The 6,000-nt window shown below is 48.6% G+C and overlaps 1 protein-coding gene across 2 annotated transcripts in view; it reads left to right on the forward strand.

Moving 5' to 3' along the window:
- The first annotated feature begins 3,502 nt into the window (after nt 1-3,502).
- The window catches only part of WTAP (WT1 associated protein), a 28,808-nt gene continuing 26,310 nt past the window's right edge, over nt 3,503-6,000 (forward strand). The window contains exon 1 of one of the 2 annotated variants that reach the window (XR_003571702.1): nt 3,503-3,744. The gene's annotated coding sequence lies outside the window, so the exon portion shown is untranslated. The remainder of the gene's footprint in view (nt 3,745-6,000) is intronic. The other variant, XM_027888192.1, reaches the window with a different exon arrangement.

Genomic DNA, 6,000 nt, shown 5'->3' on the forward strand with positions numbered 1-6,000 from the left:
GGAATGGACCACGTGTTCCCACGGGAGTTTGGGGCCACTGCATGCTTGGGGCCCCACATCACTCCCCCTGTGATCACCACTGGGGCCTCAGGAGTAGCCCATGCAGAGACATGCTGGGATGCAGGCAGAAAATTGAGCCAAAAAAAAAGAAGAGACAAACAGCATCCCTCTGAACTGAGAAGCATTGTGGTGTTGGTGTTGTTACAAATGGCTTCCATCTAAAACCAAAGTGTAAAAAAGAAACCCAGAACCAGGCAGGTGAAACTAAGGAGGAGCCATCCAGTTAATGTAATTAAGTTGACAAGCAACATGCTGTCCTTAGAGGAAATTAAAACTGGGCTAGCTGTCCTGCCCACTTATTTGTAATCTGGTTCTTATTCCACCTTATCATTACAGGTGAATGAATATGTGAAGTTTACTTTTGTGTTGGTACTGGGATAGATCATGAATACTTGGACAGATGCCTTCTCATCTGGGGACTGACGATACTTCTGGGGATTACACTACCACCTATTATTTGAAAACTTGACTAATTAGAGGACTGGGCAATCACCAACCATAGGAAATTCAACAAGAGTCAGTGCCAAATTCTGGGATGAGGCAACCCTGGATGTTTGTGCAGACTGGGGAATGAGATGCTGGAAAGCAGTGCCACAGAAAGGGACCGGGGCATCCTGGTCGATGGCAAGTTGAATATGAGTCAGCAGTGCCCTGGCAGCCAGAAGGGCCAACCATGTCCTGAGGTCATCAGGCAAAGCATCAGCCCTGCCTTGAATATTGTGTGCAGTTCTGGGCACCACAATATAAGAAATATATTAAGCTATTAGAGAGTGTCCAAAGGAAGGCAGCAAAGATGGTGAAGGGCCTTGAGGGGAAGCTGAATGAGGAGCAGCTGAGGTCACTTGGTCTGTTGAGCCTGCAGGAGACCTCATTGCAGTTTACAACTTCCTCATGAGGGGAAGAGGAGGGGCAGGCACTGGTCCAGTAGTGTATCTGTGGTGACCAGTGACAGAACCTGAGGGAATGTCCTGAAGTTGTGTCAGGGGAGGTTTACGTTGGATATTAGAAAAAGGTTCTTCATCCAGAGGGTAGTTGGACACTGAAAGAGGCTCCCCATGGAGGTCACAGCATGGAAGTGGTCACAGCACCCAGCCTGAAAGAGTTAAAGAAGTGTTTGAACAGTAGCACATGGTGTGACTCTCAGGGATGGTCCTGTGCAGGGCTAAGAGTTGGACTCTATGATCCTTGTAGGCCCTTCCAACTCAGCATATTCTGTGATTCTTTGAAAAGCAAATTCAGTCCAGTTACCATGCTGTAAACACAACTCAATGCGGGCGTCAACATGTTTGTTCCAATAGTACTACAAAGTCCCAGGTTAGTGTTATGGGATATGCAAACAGAACAACAGAGTATTTCAGTTAAATCTCTCTTCCCAAAGGTATCAGAAGGCTGGTTACCAAATTGCTGCCCTTATTTTCCTAAACAACAATTACAGGTGTAGCCTGATAATACACAGGTTAATTTGAAGGCACAGAAGGAAGGCAGTCCAGAATATAAAGCTGTGCAGGCTGATTCCACTTATTTCTAGATGTTTCTCACTGCCTGCCTCTTTCTCAGCTAGCATATTTCCCAAAAATGTAATCTACACTTGTAAAGATAAATTTAAAATAAATATGTGCTGACAAGAGGTAAAAAATGCAGGAATATTTTCTACATGCTCATGAAGACAAATAATGGTGGAAGGTTTACCATCTCACACCTTACACTGTATCTGAGCTAGGCCTTTATCTGTACTACTAAACAGACACAAAGGAGGTCCGGTTTCTGAATGTAACAAAAAGTAACTAATCTCTGGACAAAAAACTGAGAAATCTTGTTTAAATCGCCACTGATACAGAGAAAATGTTGGGTAATGTATATACAGTATAGCAATACACAGATTAGAAATAACCCCCCAAGTGTATATCTCCATTTATTTTATGTGAAAAAGTTTTAATTTTTTGTCCTGCGTGGCTTATATGCATTTTTAGCATTGTAATGCTTACATTTGCACACAGGGAAATCAAGCCAGTTTGCTACATTAATGTTCGTATTAAAGCCTACTCTAATATTTCAGCGCCTCTTCTGTGTCACCATATCCTGTGATGATTCTGTCTGCTAATTGGTATCTTGAATGCTTGAAACAAATACCTGCAAGGAAAACAGATGCAGAGCAGATTTCACAGAATATTCCAAGTTAGAAGGGACCCACAAGGATCATCGAGTCCAACTCTTAGGTGAATGGCTTGTACAGGGATCGACCCCACGACCTTGGTGTTATTAGTGCTGTGCTCTAACTAACTGAGCTAATTTCAGTTGACAGAAAACACTGTACAGTAATCGCAGGTTATCTTTTTTGACTTTAAAAATGAGGTAAGACTTCAAAGAAGATTATTCAGGTCCTTTTTCCTTGTGATCACCTTACCTGGGGTAGCTATGTCAAGTCACATGTAGCATGGCTTGGGTTTCTGAAAGTTTCAAATTCTCACTGAAATATCTGTGTATTCACATATACACACACATATACACATATCTGGTTGCCAGGACATGTGTGCTGGATTCTGTTCTGTAGTGAATATATTCTCCCTGCTACCAGTAAGCCAGGAGAGATTCCTGGAGCATCTTCAGCAGTGATGTAGCAAGTGACAATCAATTTCACCTGCGCAACCCAGGTGACAAACTAATGTAGCCTGCAGCAGCTTTATGACTTTACCGGAAAGGGGCAAGAGTATCTACCTGTCCTAATACTACTGCTTGAGAAATAAATCATGGATAGTAAGTAAGAAGGGTAAACTTTAAAATCGATTTTAAAGTAGCAGCTCAGTGCTAGACGGCAATGAAGGGCGAACAGTGTGCTGCATTGTTTATTACTCCCAAACGTGGAGACTGATGTTTAATTTCTTTGGAAGCAGCTGGATTTATCTATCATTAACGACTGAAGACACTGGCCCGCACTGGCACTGCTGGCGGGAAGCCCCAGCAGACAAGCCGACCAGCCCGGCACCCATTTTGCAGATTATTAATTGCTACGCGCAGTTCTCCCCTCCCACAGATCCCATCTTCTCCTCCGGCCTTCCGGGAAGGCGCCAAGCCGCTTTCCCAGGAGGCACCGGGGTCCCGCTCCACTCAGCCGGTTTGGCGGGCGGGGGGCGCCGCTCGCTCCGTCCCGCCGGGGAACCAGCGCCCCCCGCCGGCAGGAGGCCGCGCGGCACCCTCGGGAGGGCGTAGGGGCACCAGCGCTGCGCCGCCTGCTCGGCTTACGGGCCTTACACCGGCGCTCAAACACCCCGCGGGACCATCTGCGGCGCTTCCCGGCGGGGCGGGCGACGATTCCTCACGGGCGGGGCGGGACGTGCGCGCCAGGACCCAGCACCACTGCGGCGCCTCTCGCCGCCGCCGCCCCACGCTGGGTGCGCGCGCAGCCGCCGCCTGCGGGGCGGGGCGGGCGCTCATTTCCTCCCTGGGCGCCATTTTGTAGCGCAGAGAACCCGCAAATAAAGAGCGAGCGGGAGCGGCGCACGGGGGAGCCCGGGCGGAGGGGCTCGGCGGTACCGGTTGCACCGACCGTGCAGCGGCAGAGCCCGCGCAGCTGGTGGCGGTAGGCGCGGAGGCGGCGTCGTTTCGCCCCCCCATTGATGTGAGGAGGAGCGCGGCCCAGGCGAGCGGCGTGCGGGGGGCGCGGGGCCTCCGCGCCGCGGGCGGGAGGTGAGTGGCTTCGCGAGCGCTCCACCCGGCGGGACGGCTGGGCGGCCCGACCGAGCACCCCGCGGTCCCGGAGTGCCGAACTCCCGGAGGCGCCTCCGTCCCTCACCCTGAGCGCGGGGTGGTGGTGGGGGGGAGGAGCGGAAGCATTTAGAGCCATTTTGTGGGAGGCCCGGAGCCCGGCCTGGCTGCGCGGCCGGCATCCTCCTCCTTCTCCCGCCCCTGCCTTCGGCAGCCGCCGCGCCCCCCGGCCGCGGTAGACGCGCTGGTCGCGTCCCTCGTCGGAGGCGAGCGCGGGCGGCGGGGCGGGCCCTGCCCGCGCTGGGAGGCGGCGGCAGCCGGCTCTGTCAGACACCTGCGGCTGCGCCCCGCGTGGGGGGGAGGCGGGACCCCCGCGGCTGCCAGGGCGGGTGTGAGGGCTGAGCAGTCAGTGTTAAGGAGAAACCTTCTTTTTTAAACGTAAAAAGGGAAAGACGGGCAAAGGGTCTTGTGAAGGGCCCCGAAGATGAGTAGGGGATCTAAAGCACCTGTCTTATGAGGAGAGACTGCGGGAGCTGGAGCTGTGTAGTCTAGAAAAGACTGAGAGGGGGTCTTATTAATTCATATGAGTATCTGTTAGGCGGGTGTCGAGGACGGTGCCAGACTCCTCAATGGTGCTTAGAGATAGGACAAGGAGCAATAACCATAAACTGAAAAAACAAGAAGCTCCGCCTCAACAAGAGGAAGAACTTCTTAAGATTGAGTGTGGCGGAGCACCACCACTGAGGTCATGGAGTCTCCCTCTCTGGAGACATTCAAAACCCCTTTGGACATGTTGCTGTGTTACCTGCTCTAGGTGATCCTGCCTTGGCAGGAGGATTGGACTAGATAATCTAGAGGTCTCTTCCAACCCTAATAATTCTGGGAATTCGGTGTGATATGTACGTAAATACACGCACAAATACACACATCTGGAGCTGGGAGCCCATCCTGGGGATTTGGCCACAGAAGTCTTTTTTCATGTTGTTTAAATAACTTAGAGTTACTTAAGGTAAAGCATCGTGCCTGGTATTATTCAATTGCTTTGGTTAATTAGGTTTTTTTAAAAAATCTTTAAATCTCATGTTTTCTAAACATTGTAGGAAAAGGTGTGTGGGCTCCTACTGGAGTTACTAAAATTAAAATGCACTTTCTCTAGTTCACATCTTTGTATTGAAACTGCCATAAAAGCCTAAAACATTATGAGATTTCCTAAAAATTCTATTAGTGCCTATGACAATGTTATTTTAAGCATGGAGTATGGTTTTATGTTGCTCGTTGCCAAGAGCAGATATGCAGAGGAGTGGTGTGTGGCAGCCACCATTTCTGCAAAATCATGAAAGTGCTTAGTTAGGATAGTACAGTTAAGCTGTTCATAATATAAATCACAAAATATAATCGTGTTAATTCCAGGCAGTTATGCAGGAATGTTGTTTACGTTGATTCTTTTTATTGTAGAAAGTAGCACTTCATGCTCTTGAAAGATTTCTGATCTCAGTAGGAGAGAGATCATCTCTTTTAGAGGCTACTGAGTGATGAGAAGCACCTCTTGATGCACAGTGCTGGAACAGTTACTGCATTAAATTGGAAGAGTGAACATTTCAGTTGCAGCGTTGTTGTCTGTAACATATGAATTCACCTGTTTATTAACAGAAAGCTAAGGCAAATCACTGTGAAAATTGCTGTAGTCAGCCTGATACTCCCAACGTTTCTGAAAAACACTGAGCACAGTGATAGCAATACGTAGCAGTAATAAACATGTAAGCTTGCGGGAAGTTACTGTAGGTGCCCAAAAAGTTGGGGAGTAGTGAGGTAAAATTCATACGTACAGAAAGAGCACTAAGTGTTTATTTGTAGATATTATGCATGTAAGTTTTCAAAAATAACCTATAGAATATTTCTTGCTAGCGTGTTATGTTTTAGTGTGTAGCTCTATCACTGCGAGTAATGATAGGTAGCAGGAAGGCAGTAACTTCTGTACTGTGGTGGACAGTAATGTCAGTCTTCACTTTTGTGCTTTTGTCTGAAAGCTAGTGATGGCTTTGTAAATGATAATGTGCTGGGCACAGAGGGTAGAGTAGCCTGGTCTGGTGCTGTTGTGGAGAGCAGAGTGCTGGAATTTTGTGTGAGGTCTGGAAGTGTGAGGTAGACTACCTGTAGATGGAGCATCCATCTGATTTCTTGCAGTCCTGACTGTGACAGCAATCAAATGGTTATAATTATTGTATGCTGCAGCAGGGT

The sequence above is a fragment of the Empidonax traillii genome, unplaced genomic scaffold (genome assembly GCF_003031625.1).
Source record: "Empidonax traillii isolate 1590-97213 ecotype Southwest subspecies unplaced genomic scaffold, ASM303162v1 scaffold235:size1242204, whole genome shotgun sequence".
Taxonomy (NCBI): Eukaryota; Metazoa; Chordata; class Aves; order Passeriformes; family Tyrannidae; genus Empidonax; species Empidonax traillii.